Source organism: Tursiops truncatus, chromosome 11 (assembly GCF_011762595.2).
Source record: "Tursiops truncatus isolate mTurTru1 chromosome 11, mTurTru1.mat.Y, whole genome shotgun sequence".
Classification (NCBI taxonomy): Eukaryota; Metazoa; Chordata; class Mammalia; order Artiodactyla; family Delphinidae; genus Tursiops; species Tursiops truncatus.
Window position 1 is genome coordinate 12,229,572 of NC_047044.1, and position 13,682 is coordinate 12,243,253.

The following is a 13,682-nucleotide window of genomic DNA, read 5'->3' on the forward strand; positions in this document are numbered from 1 at the left end:
CGTCTGCAGCTGGACGGGGTGCCTGACTGGCCGTCTCCTCAGGTTTCCCAATGAGCCACCTGCTCGCCTCACCACACAGGCAAGTCCACTTTGCTGCCCATCAGCAGAGCCACTCCGGAGGCTCTTTGGAGGATTGCGGTGGACGCTGGGTGGGCCCCCTGAGATTCTAGATCTTTCTCGTCCCAGATGAGTTACTTACGGGGAAAGTCACTCTCCCTCTGGGCTTCATCAGACTCCTCTGTGAGATAGAGATGTTGGATTAGATCAGAAATCCTGACCTCAGAGGCCTCCAGGGGGCCCGGCAGGCAATGTGAGTAAGGGAAGTTAAGGGGTAGGGACTGTTGTGGCCCATGGGTCCCGTCCAAAGGGAGCACTTGGAACTCAGCTCCAGCCAGCTCTTGCCATGAAAGACACCCTCTTTTATTTATTTATTTTAAAAAGAGATGAGAAATTTCACAGGTTATTATTTTTTTTTTGGGGGGACATTGACAATAAACTCAATCGAAAAAAAAAATCCCCTTACAAGATTTGACATGGCCCGCGAGCTGCCAGCGTGAGCCCTGTGGGTTACCTGGGTCTTCCACTCCCTCCTGTTCTCCATCCGGTTCTCTGATGGTTTGGTGGGTCTGTGATTCCTGGGCGGGTCAGGTGGGGTTGATCTGGGATGAGATTTCAGAGATGGCAATTCCTGCCTCCTGTCCTTCCACACATCCCCACGCTGTCATGTGTCACCCGACATTCCCAGGAGGCCACACATTGCACCAAACAAACATTCCGTGTGCTGAGTGCTCAGGGACCAGTGTCATCCTGTGCCACTGTCATCATTCTACCCAGGTGAGGTCTTCAAGGATGAATCATTGTGGGCCAGCCCTGCAGGTTTCACGGAGACTGGAGCCCTGTAGGTTTTTACTAACAAAAAGTAAAGAAAAATTCTGATTGTTCCCTGTGTGTCAGGGAGGACGAGGGCTCTGACTTATTCCTTGACACATCCTCAGAGCCTCAGAGCCTAGTACATAGTAGGCTCATAGCAGGGGAGGGTCACGGTGACTGTAATCCCTGAGGGGGGCAGTGGCAGGACTTGAAGGTGGAAATACTGAGCCCAGATTTCCGAGGCCTGAATGAAAGCAAATCAGGATCAAACAGCATGGGGCGCACTAAGAGTTTGCCTTAACTATTTTTTTGTTTGTTTTTAAAAAAATTATTTATTTGGCTGCATTGGGTCTTAGTCACGGCACGTGGGATCTTCGTCTCGGCGCACGGGCTTCCCTCTCGTTGTGGCACGTGGGCTTAGTTGCCCCGCGGCATGTGGGATCTTAGTTCCCTGACCAGGGATCGAACCTGTGTCCCCTGTGCTGGAAGGCGGATTCTTAACCACTGGACCACCAGGGAAGTCCCTTAACTCTTAATTATATATGTTTTTAGAGTAACCTTTAAATGGTTACTTTTAAAGTACTCAAAAAATGGTATAGATGATCTTATTTGCAAAGCAGAAATAGAGACACAGATGTAGAGAACAAACGTATGGATACCAAGGGGGAAGGGGTGGGTGGGTGGGACGAATTGGGAGATTGGGATTGACATCTATACACTATCGATACTGAGTATAAAACAGATAACTAATGAGAACCTACTGTTTAGCACAGGGAACTTCACTCAGTGCGGTGTGGTGACCTAAATGGGAAGGAAATCCAAAAAAGAGGGGATATATGTATACGTATAGCTGATTCACCTTGCTGTACAGTAGAAACTAACACAACACTGTAAAGCACTTATACTCCAATAAAATTAATAAAAATCAATAAAAAATAAATAAAAGTACTCAAAGCCACACAAGCTTGTAAGTTTTGAAGCCCAGAGCACTTTTTTTTTTTAATTATGGTAAAACTACATAACATAAAATTTACCATTTTAACCTTTTTTTTTTCAAGAGGGTATTCAATTGTTTATCTATTACACATGGTAATGGATGATACACAAGCTTCATTCCCATCTATATCTGGTACCATAATCCAATTTAGATATATTGCATAGGATGTGCCAACAATCATATTAATAATCAAAAAACTCCATGACTTGGCTTGGGTGACCCTCTTCACGGTGAACTCCAGGTCACAACGCAGTAACTGTCAGTTCAACTACACCAAGGTTTCGGAAGACAATAACTTCTCCACCAGAGCAGGTTGTGAATACATTTTGAATGGAACCTGGCATCACTCTGAAGGAATACTAACTTCACACTGTTGGGGTAGTTTACCAAAATGGCTTCAGAGTAGACTAACTGTACACAGCACATTTAAAAAAAAGACACATTTATTCAGCGTCACGATCAGACTATTACATTTAGCAATCAACAGCACGGGTGCAAAAAAATAAAAATTCTACATTAAAACCCTTTGTTGGAATGCTTTCCACTTTCCACAGAAGAGAAACTAAAATAAACTTTTATACAATTAGTTACAAATACAGTCCTCGAGTTTTTTGCCCATACACATGAGTATTGTCTAAAACATGTCTTTGTAGCAGCGAGGCCCTGCCAGCGCTGTTTGGCTGAGCTCACAGATCTGCTGTAACCTGGAGCTTCCCTGTCACTGCTCTGGGTCTCCTCTCCTGCTAAGCTTTGTTTCCTGGCAGTCATCAAAACCTTCTGCTACTGCCGTAGCTACTGCTGCCGGTAGAACCGCCACAGCCACCCTGGTTTCGGGGTTTGGCAAAGTATTGGCCTCCACCACCATAGGGGCCAGAACTTCTGCCTCCAAAGTCTCCTCCTTTCATGGGTCCAAAATTTGAAGATTGATTGTTGTAACTGCCAAAATCATTGTAGCTTCCACCACCTCCAAAATGGCTTCCATCGTTACCAAATCCATTATAGCCATTTCCACTGCCACCACATCCCCCGCCACCACGGCTGCCACCAAAGGCACCTCGACCACTGAAGTTTCCTCCACGACCACCACCAAAGTTTCCAGAACCACTTCGACCTCTTTGGCTGGATGAGGCACTAGCCATCTCTTGCTTAGATAGGGCTTTCCTTACTTCACAGTTGTGGCCATACACAGTGTGGTATTTCTGAATGACAGTCTTGTCTACAGAGTCATGGTCATCAAAGGTTACGAAGGCAAAGCCTCTCTTTTTGCCACTGCCTCGATCAGTCATGATTTCAGTCAGTTCAGTTTTCCCAAACTGTTCAAAATAATCTCTCAGGTGATGTTCCTCAGCATCTTCTTTAATGCACCAATAAAAATCTTTTTCACAGTTGAGTGGGCACCAGGTCTTTGAGAATCTTCTCTTGAGACGGCCCTCTCTGGTTCCACAACTCTTCCATCCACCTCGTGTGGCCTTGCCTTCATGGCCGCATCCACCTCCTCCACAGTGGCATATGTGGCAACCCCGAAGGCTCTGGAGCGCCTGGTGTCTGGATCCCTCATCACCACACAGTCTGTGAGCACTCCCCACTGCTCACAATGGCTCCTCAGACTGTCATCGGTTGTTTCAAAGCTCAGACCTCCGATGAAGAGATTCCTCAGCTGTTTGGGCTCTTCGGGTGACTCTGACTTAGACATGACGGTAATGGAGGCGGGGGGAGACGTCAACGATGCTTACTCAGCGGCGTCCATGGCAGAAAGGCCATTTTAACCATTTTTACGTGTACCTTTCAGTGGCACTAAGTACATTCACATTCTTGGGCAACCGTCACCACCATCCATCTCCAGAACTTTTTCATCATCCCCAACTGAAACTCTGTTCCCATTAAACAATATGCCAATTAGATTTTATGGCTTAATGATGGGTCAGTGGTGGGGGTCTGGTCAGGTGGAATGGGCTTCTATGGGAGTTGGTGGGTATCCCATCGCTGGAGGTGAGCAAGCAGACTGGTGTCAGATACAGGGATTAGCTGAATGGCACTAGTCTATGACTCTGTACTGGTCTTTACCAGGATTCTGTCGGAGGATGAGACAAAAAGCCTCACTTGTTGCTGAGGTGGGAGGTTTTGCTGTGTGGGTTTTTTGTGTGTCCCAGGGGACATGCAGTTTACCTGGATTAAAAAAAAGCTGTCCAGTAATGAGGCTCCATCATACCTCACACAGTCCACAACCTCATCAGGCCAGTGTGAGTCCAGACCTGAGACATGGTGAGTTCATTCGTGCTTCTGCCCATTCCATCACTTTCCAGAATACATGATAGCCCCCCTCCACCCCTGCAAGAGGGTGCAGACACTGTTGGTTGTCTACTTAACAGCCATCCCCCTGCCCCCTCGATGACAGACCTTCACTTTGTTGGGGATTCAGATGTACTCAGGGAACGTGTGCCCAGTGCCAGGGCATGAATCATGATTGTTCTAAGGTGTGGACTCTGAACCATGTTGTGGTTGTTCCATTCCTCTTTGCCACTGTAATCATGGCGGTAAATTCCAAGACGGATGGATGACTTGGTCAGGAGCTCAGGAGTGGCTTGTCTGAGCTGAGCCCTGAAGGGTGAGTAAGTTAACTGGGGGTTGGGGTTGGGGTGGGGCAGTGCTAGAGAGAACAGCATGTACAAAGGCCCTGTGGTCAGTAGGGTATGAAACTTCTGAGGTGAGAAAGCCAGCCTGTATGTCTAGAGTGCAGAGAATCTGGAGAGGGTGGCAGGGCCCAGACCCCAGAGGCCTTGCGGGACGGGCCAGGAAGTGGGCCTTTAACTCAAGAACAAGTGAAGGGTTTTAGGTGTGTGTGTTGGGGCTTGGGGGTGCAGGTGTTATGAAACATGGTCAGATTCGCCTTTTGAGATTTATTCTGATTGTGTGTGAGGAAATCACCGGGGGGAAGGCAGAGTTGATGCTTTAATCTTCTAACTTTATGTCCAGTAAAAGTCCAAAATCCTCCACAGTTTCAGAGATCCCTGGACACTTATGTTTTCACCACTTCCCCTGCCATTCTTGCTTCTTCCTGAGCGATTTCTGCTCAGTACTGTGCTGACTCAGACATGAAACGTCACCCCTTCTCCATTTCCATAAAACCCTCCTCTTGACAAATACTGGTGAGTGGAACATAGATCTTGGGGTCATAGAGAGGGGTGATATCAGGTCCCACACAGAGGACACTTTACAAGGTATCTTAGATAAGTCTATTCTTCCAGACCTTTTGGGGATACTCTGTTCCCTCCCCTCCCCCAGTCCAGTAGTTCATCTCCAGATCTTCCCCCAACCCTTTGCCTGGTCACCTCAGCTCCTCTCTCCTCCTCCCCTTCGCTTGTCTCTGGGCTCCCCTCCCCTCTACCAGGGGGCATTGGAACTGTAGGATTCATCTCCCGCTGACACACAGAGCAATTCCGCTCTCCCCAGCTCCCTCTCCAAGCTTGCAGATCCCAAGTCACAGTTCACAAACCACGACTTCTGTTCATTTTCTCCTACGCCTGCCTTTGATGGAGCCCAGCCTCCCATTTGCAGCCTTTTTGCAGCCTTTTTGACACCTCTGGCGGTTTTGTTAACTTTGTTACTTTCAAGCATGAAAAAGTCCAAAGTTAAATCTCACATCTGATTGAACACCCACCTCCTCAGTTCCCAGGGCCTTACTGGAGAGACTTGGACGGGGTGGGGTGGCCTGCTCCTTTACCCCCCTTCCCCCTGTCCTTTGGGTCCCTTTCTTCTCTGGTGGGCTATGGTGGGGACAAGAAACACAGAAAGGGCCTCATCTCTTATCAGGTGGCGCTGCCGTGGTCCTTTCTGTGTGATGTCCCTGCTTCTGTGGCCCTCATTGGTGGCTCTTGATGTCCCCTGTGTGGCAGGTGTCTATGCAGTCTGGATAGACGGGCGATGGAAGGAAGGAGGCTGTACTGGCATTTGTGTTGGATGAATGAGTGGTGGGATGGTGGATGGATCGGTGGTGCACAGATGGGGGGAAAGGGACACCGAGAGATGGAGGAGGGAATGGAAGGCATTGGGTGTTCACACCTGGAGGTCTCTGACTGCCCCTGTCTGGCCCTCAAGCTCCATGGCAACATCTGAGAAGGCTCAGCAGTACTCATTCTTGATCCTCAGTGGGTGGACAATGGGTAGAGAACGCGGTGGGAGAGTAACCGGGGAGGGGTGAGGGAGAGAGGGGATGGGTCTTCTCACCGCAACTTGGGGTCTAAAAGCTAAGATTCCAAGTGCCAGGGAGGGTGGGGCAAATGGGACTCAAACAATTTGAGAGTCTGGGTTTGCAGGTGTCAGAGGGAAGAACAAATCTGACTCCATATTGGATCTGTTTCCTTTAACCTGTGTATTCTATTGCTTTTGCTACATGTTAATCACTAAAAGAATGTTGTCTATAACCTGAAATATACGGGATAACCTATTCTCAAGGCTCTGACCTTTACAGGTATAACACTTTTCCATTCATATAGAGCTAAAAAGTTGCAGAACGGAGAATAACATTTGTCTTGTTGGAGGTTTATAGGAACATCGACCAGATCTATAAGCTGCAAGAATAAAGGTTTCCGGCACCAAGAAGTTTACAACAACCAGCCACGCCCCCTCCCCTTTTAGTATAAAAGAAGCCTGAATTCAAACCCCGGTAAGATGGTTCTTTGGGACACTAGTCAGCATCTTCTTGTTCTGCTGGCTTTCAGAATAAAGTCACTATTCTTTGCCCCAACAACTCATCTCTCGAGTTACTGGCCTGTTGTGTGGTGAGCAGTATGAGCTTGGACTCAGTAACACAGAGTTGAGGTGGGAAGTGGGAGCCGACTGTGTCCACAAGGGAGAGACCAGTGCAGAAGCCTGGGGTCAAGAATGGCCACGTGCGCAGTGGTTGAGAATCCGCCTGCCAATGCAGGGGACACGGGTTCGAGTCCTGGTCTGGGAAGATCCCACATGCCACGGAGCAACTAAGCCCGTGGGCCACAACTACTGAGCCTGTGCTCTAGAGCCCGTGAGCCACAACTATTGAGCCCACGTGCCACAACTACTGAAGCCCGTTCGCCTAGAGCCCATGCTCCGCAGCAAGAGAAGTCATCGCGAGGAGAAGCCCGCGCACTGCAACGAAGAGTAGCCCCCGCTCGTCACAACTAGAGAAAACCCACACACAGCAACAAAGGCCCAACACAGGCAAAAATAAATACATTAATTAAAAAAAAAATAGAATGGCCACGTGTGGTGAAGGTGAAGGCGGAGGCCTGTGGGAGCCTGGCGGGTGCCCTGGCCGATGGTGAGCTCAGCTGCCCCCATCCCCTGCCCCTTTAGGTGGTAGGGCTGCCTCAAACAGTGGGCAGGCCCAGTGGGGCTGGACAAACAGGCTGTACAGTTAGTTCCCAAGAACGAGCTGCTGGGGCACGTCTGGCTGGAATGAGAAACTGCCTCGGTAGGCGATGCAGTCCGATTATGATGCACAAAAGGTAAAGTATACTAACTCCTCATTGCATTGCAAAGTGTTCTGTAGGCAAAAAACCAAGACCAACAAAAAACGTGCAAATTCAGGTCCTGGGGAAACCGTGATAAAGGAGGTCCTTGGTGGGAGAAGGTTTATAACCTGCAGACCAGTTGGGGAGCATTAACATTCTGGGGGAGCCAGGGGTGCGTACGAGGGGCCAGGAGGTGTTTCCACAGAGGGACTCCCAGCTACCATCCTTTCCCTGCTCCCTGCTGGGCAGGTTCCATGGGGGACCTGGATTCTAGTCCTGATTCTACCACAGATTTGCTGTGTGGCTTTGACCAAGTCTCTGCATCACTCTAGGCCTGAGAAGGGACCCTGCCTTGCTTCACCCTGGCAGCCCCCTTCCTGCAGGTGGCCGGAAGCTCCTGCAGACTAAAGGGCACGTCCAGCCCAAGCTCCCCAGGGGGCAACCGGTGTGCTAGCAAGGAGGTGGCCCAGGGCCTTCCATGTCTGCTGACCTGGCCAGCAGGCATTTTCCCACTCCTGTGGCTCTTGCAGTGGGAGAAGAACCCTGGGACCCCATGTTGCCACTTCTGTTACGAGGATTTGTAGCCTCCCATTTTTTTCCCAGAGGGAGGATTGTGGAATTTGGGGGTTGAGGGAGTAGAAGAGCAGAGTGGGAGGAAGCCTCAGGGTCATTTAATCAATCTCCTTGGTTCATAGTTGGGGAAACTGAGGCCCAGGCAGGAAAGGGCTTGTCTCAAGTCAAACTGTAAATCAGTGGTGGTGTGGGCCAGAAGCTGTGTCTGCTGATCCCCCGCCAGGGCTTGGGGCCACACAGCCTCTGCCGGACAAATAAGGCCTCCACCCTGGCCTCGCTGAGCTCTCAGGCTGGGCTGAGGGCTGCCTCTTCCGGGGCAGGGAGGCCCCTCCCCTCCCTGGGCCACTGTTTCCCTGTCTGTGATACCACAGTGGCCCAGCCTGGACTGTGGGGAGAAGAGGGGTGCAGGCTGCCCTAGGGCAGGGGCAGGGAGAGGCCACAAGATTCCTGAGCCAGAGGCAAAGGGAGAAGATGGGGCCATGTGAGGCTGCTTCCCTAGCTTGGTCCTGCTGCCCAGGGTGGGCAGAAGAGAGCCCTGCCAGCTCACTGCCTTGGAGCTGCTCTAAAACATAGGAGGTGGCAGTGGGGACCAGGACAGCCTCTAGCCCAGGCTCTGGGTGCCTGTGGCCTCCTCGCCTCCACCTCCTTCCTGTTCTGCTCTGCTCCTGGCCCCAGTGGCTGGCCCTTCCTGGGCTCCCAAGGCCAGGTTGGCCCAAGGATGGATCAAACCACCCTCAAATCCCTAACAGGGGTGTGGAGGTGGGTGTTACATGTGGTCACTCCTCTGCAGAGCCAGTGTAGGGCAGAGGTGATGCTGTTCTAGGACGGGGTCCAGAGCAGAGTGGTCATGCCCTGGGAGGATGGTCAGAGGGGCCAGGACTTTGTATATCTGACCAACTGTGGACTGAACTGTGTCTCCCTCAACTTCAGCTGTTGAAGTCCTAACCCCTAAGACCTCAGCATGTGACTGTATTTGGAGATAGGGTCTTTAAAGAGGTAATTAAGGTAACGTGAGGTCACTAGGATGGGCCCTAATCCAGTATGACTGTGTAAGAAGAGGAGCTGACGACACAGATACACACAGAGGGAAGACCATGTGAAGACACAGGGAGAAAACGGCCATCTGCAAACCAAGGAGAGAGGCCTCAGGGCAAACAGCCTGCTAGCACCTTAACCTCCATGCCCCAGAATTACGAGATAATATACTTCTGTTGTTTAAGCCCTCAGTCTGTGGAACTCTGCTATAGCAGCCCTAGCACACTAATACACTGGCCAAGGACTTTTGTGGTGTTTTCTGATGCAAGAGGTAGGCAGGGGTAGCTTGGAGGTGTCAATACTAGGTTTGCACAAACACTTGGATGGTTTGAGGAGACAGCGGGACTCAGACATCACTTTGGAGTCTGATCATTCTTCTTAATGTGAAGTCTCCTCTTCCTCTTCCACTCCTGTCCTGAATAATTGGTTTAAAGCCATCAGATGGGACCAGGCAAGGCAGGCAGCTGCCTTGAGGCGGGGCTGGGCTGCAGTGGCCCCTAGTGGGGTGTTGGAGCCTGCACTGGGTGAGGAAAAGTCTGAGCAGGGGCTCTGGTGGTCCATCCAGGGATGTCGGGACCCAAACAAGGTGAGGACACCTACAGGGCCGGGGCAGCGGGGGCAGTGGGAGACTGGCTACTGATGGGACTGAGCAAGTAAGTCTGTACACAAAGGGCAGCAGGAACCAGGCTTCTCACTGTTATCGAAGGGGGGCATAGGGAACGGGGAAAACTAGAAGGAATCTCTGATATTGGGTTGTGATTGCAGTTGTTGGTGTAAACTTGGGCTTTTCTGCCTATACAGGTAGAACTAGACATACACAGGGGTCTGAACTCGGCGTCCGCCGAGCAGGCCCACAGGAACGAGTGCCCCCGGGGCTTCGCAGGAGGCACTCAGAGCTCCCTTTTGCCGGCCCTCCCGGCTTGTCAACTCGGTGGTGCCGGCCCCACTGGCCCTGCTACATGCAGCGCTGCTGCCATCTCGTGGTCGCTGTGGGACACTGTCCTGAGCCAGGGTCACCCCTGGAGAAGGGGTTGGGGGCGCTTCCCCAAGCTCCCCACTGTGCAGAGCCCGATCCAGGACCAGCGGGCAGACCCTGCCTCTCTCTCATTGCCGGGATCAAGACACTCCGGCCCCACTCAGGCGCAGCAGCTCAGACCCAAGAGAGGGGCACAAGGGCCCTGTTGTTGGAACTGCTGTCTGGGAGGCAGCGAGCACCCTTGAGAGCTGGGAGAGCAATACCAGAGGCTGAGCTGGGGTCTCTGAAGTTACCCAGGAGTTGGCGGGGCAGTGCCCCTGCCTGGGTGTCAGATGCAGAGGCCGTTCTGGATGGAGGGGGTACCATCCATGACAACATGTTTGGAACATTTCCTTGACAGATGTTGTGGTACTGGTCCTCTCAGTTAACCCTCATGACAACCCTATGAAGCAGCAACTGCTATTAGCCTATTTACAAGTGAGAAAGTTGAGGCACAGAGAGGTTAAGTAATTTGCCTAAGGTCACACAGCTCAGAAGGGTAGCATCATGATTTGCTGTTGTATGACAACTGGAGAGGCTGGGTGGGATCAGCGTCCAGGCCCAGGGTTGGGTCTGGGCGGGGGGGCGGGGGGTCAGGGAAGCCGGGAGGGTGCAAAGAGGGTGGAGGCCCTGCTAAGGGGCTTCTAGGTAGCTCTGGTCAGAGCTTCCTCCAGGCTCCAGGGACTGCCTCCCAGGGGGCCCCTCCCTACCCACCTGCCTGCCTCCACTCAACCTCCCTACACCCCTGGCCAGATGCCATTTCCGAGGCAGAGGGCCCTGCAGGAGCCACTGGTGCCTGGTTAATCCTGACGCGGGGGCCGCAGCCCAAGGCTCCCGCCTGCAGCTGGTCCTCTTTTACGTGGGGCCGCATGACTTCCCGCTGCTGTGATTGGCCCAGGACCTGTGGCCTCAGACACCGCCTGGTGCCAGGAAACCCAGCCTGGCCAGCACCAGTGGCTCCTGCCGGGGCTCCCTCGCCCAGCCCAGCCCAGCCCAGCCCAGCCCCAGATGCCTTCTCTCTGGAGGGGTCCTCAAGGTGGGGCCGTCCAGAGCTGCGCCCTCCGGGGAAGCCTGGACACCTTCACGGTCCTGGTCAGAGGCCCTCCCCGGCCTCCTAGCCCCTGTCACTTGGCATTAGTCTCCCTTTCCTTCATTTCAGAGAAGGTGGCACGTTTGCAACTTACACCTGTCTATATTGCCCCCTTCCCTCCACGTGACCCATTCACCAGGCCCATTCACCTCTGTATTCTCAGCACCTAGAACCATGCCTGGTGCGCAGCCGGCGCTCCTACCCACACGCAGCAAAGAACAGGTCACTGGGCAACTTTAGCCATTCACAGGCCACGAGCCCCTGCAGCCACCAACTGAGGGTTCCCTGGCTCGCCGTCGCTCACCTGGAGGAGGGGCAAGCAGAGGGGAGAGGCAACGGTGCCAAGAGGAACAGGTCCCGCTTTTCCCTTACTTAGGGTGTGACTGGTCCTGGCGTACCCCGGCCTCAGTTTCCCACTTGTAAGCAGTGGTCAAAACCATCAACCCCGCAGGACCGTTGTGAGGCATGGAAAGGCCCAGGCCAGGTAGGGCCCACAGCAGGCATGTGGTGGGGATGGAGGGGAGGACCTGGGAGAGCTGGGGAGCTGCAGGGAAAGGGGAGAGGCCCCCAGTCTCCCAGGAGCTCAGGTCAGGTCCCAGGACAGATGGTTGGAATGGCCGTGCGAGCAGGTGGCACACCTGTCTGAGCTCAGCGGCGCAGCGCGCCCCACTGTGCGTGTGTGAGCACGAGTGGCGGCCGTCCAGCCTAGCCAGCGGTGGGGGTGGGCAACCCACCGAGTATCCCCACAGTCCTCTCGTCTGACCGCCAGGTGCTGCCAGCCTCATGATACAGGTGCACATTGTGAAAGAGATGGTCACCAAAGCCAGGCGCTTTAGGGACCTTCACAGGCTACGAGTCAAGCACAGACTTCGGCTCGGCTCCAGACGCTGGTGGCCTGGTGTGTGGTGGCTGGCCGTCGGCCAGAAGCGGCCGGGGAAGGGGCCTCTGGAAGCGACCTGCTGTCATGAGTGCTGACGGGAAGAGGCGGCCGGGCCAGCAAGATAAAGCAGACTGGGGAGTCGGGCCGCGGTCCCCAGCACCCAGCCGCCTCTGCGTGACGTAAAGCAGAAGACGGCGGGGGTGCTGGTGGCCGTGTGACAGCACGGTACACCAAGTTGGGCTTCTTCCCAATTTTGAGTCCCAGCAGTCTCGGCAGGGCTGGCAAGGCTCCACCACCTCGGCACAGGCGTCACTGCTGAGTAACTAGGCAAAGCTGGACCATGTCCAGGAGATGCTTAATACCTCGTTAAAACCACTGCCTTCCCCTTACCTGGGCGGACACAGCTAACTTACGCAGGACGTAGGCGGTAACCTTGAGTTTGGACCAGCTGAGCTTGTTAGGACTGACGGGTGAGGGCCCAGGGCGCCTCCGTCTCCTGAAAAGCTGTCCGACCAGGCCGATGGCTGGCTACCCAGGGGACAGTGATATGGCTGCTCCCCTTGGGCAGGGGTGGCGGGGAGAAGGAAAAAAAGGTGGTTTAGGTTAGGGAAATGGGTCAGATGTCACGTTCAGCCGCCTTTCCTCCAGGCTGGTTCCTCTGCAAAGCTCTGAATCTCGGCCTAGACGATAAGGCCCCTCCTCCCTGCTTAGGGGATGGACAAGCCTCCCGTCCCCGTCCCGTCCTGTTGTACCCGCCTCCCAGCTGCTTCCCTTGCCCCAGCTCCACCTGGAGGGCTGGCTGAGCCTGGTCTCCTGTGTGCACGGCTCTAGGCCACGCCTCAGAACGCATGTACAGCCCACCCGCTCGCTGCTGATGGGAGCTGGGGGCTGCTCAGAGACCCAGGTGAGCCCCACTCCAGCTGCCCAGGTCCCCTGGACCCAGGCATGCAGACTTCTGCTGTCCTTCATGGGCTGACCTTTCAGGCAGATCAACTGTTCCAGCCCCCTTCCCTCCCACCACCGAGTGCTGGGCCAGGGGGCACCAATGTGCCTCAAGCAGTGACTCCTGGACAGCCTGGTGTGAAGATCCCAGACCAGAAAAGGTGGTACCCCGAGACCTGGGGTGGCTGAACTGCCATGGAGATAAGAACCGACACCCGCGCCTGACCTGTGTGCCCAGGCAGCCACGCTGAGCCTCAGTGCTGTCATCTGCAAAATGGGGACAACGCACTGATGCGTGAGGAAGTGCCCAGCACCTGAGAAACAGCTGCACCTGGGGTGGCTCACATGACCCACTGAGTCACAGACTCAGTCTCTGTACAACAAGATGCAACTCGGCTCCGCCCCGGGCTGTCGAGACGATTCCACGAGCCCACGTATAGCCTGGTACAGCGCCTGGCACCTAGGCCTCAGACGGGATGGCCATATCCTCCCTGCAGGCTCCCTGCCCCACCATCCCCACACCTGCTCCGTCTCTGTGATCACAGTGCTACTGCTGCTGGGCAGGAGCCGGCCTGAGTGCGGACGGCAGTGTGAGGCGCTGAGGACGCAGACGCGTCACTCGTGGAGAGCAATGGGGCCACTTGGCAGGCAACGCGTGGCTGGAGCCTGTGCTGGTGTGAGCTGCGGCTGGGTGCCCAGGCCTGTTGCTGCACCTGCTTCGCCTGCAGATGCCCATCTCACGGGTGGCCCCCAGCCCAGCCCAGCCCAAAGGAGTCCCTGCCTCTGGCGAG

The 13,682-nt window shown here is 53.9% G+C and overlaps 1 pseudogene; it reads right to left on the reverse strand.

Annotated features, from left to right (window-relative positions):
* Window positions 1–1,935: 1,935 nt before the first annotated feature.
* Window positions 1,936–13,628, reverse strand: LOC117314172 (heterogeneous nuclear ribonucleoprotein A1-like; annotated as a pseudogene).
* Between the last annotated feature and the right edge of the window lie 54 nt (window positions 13,629–13,682).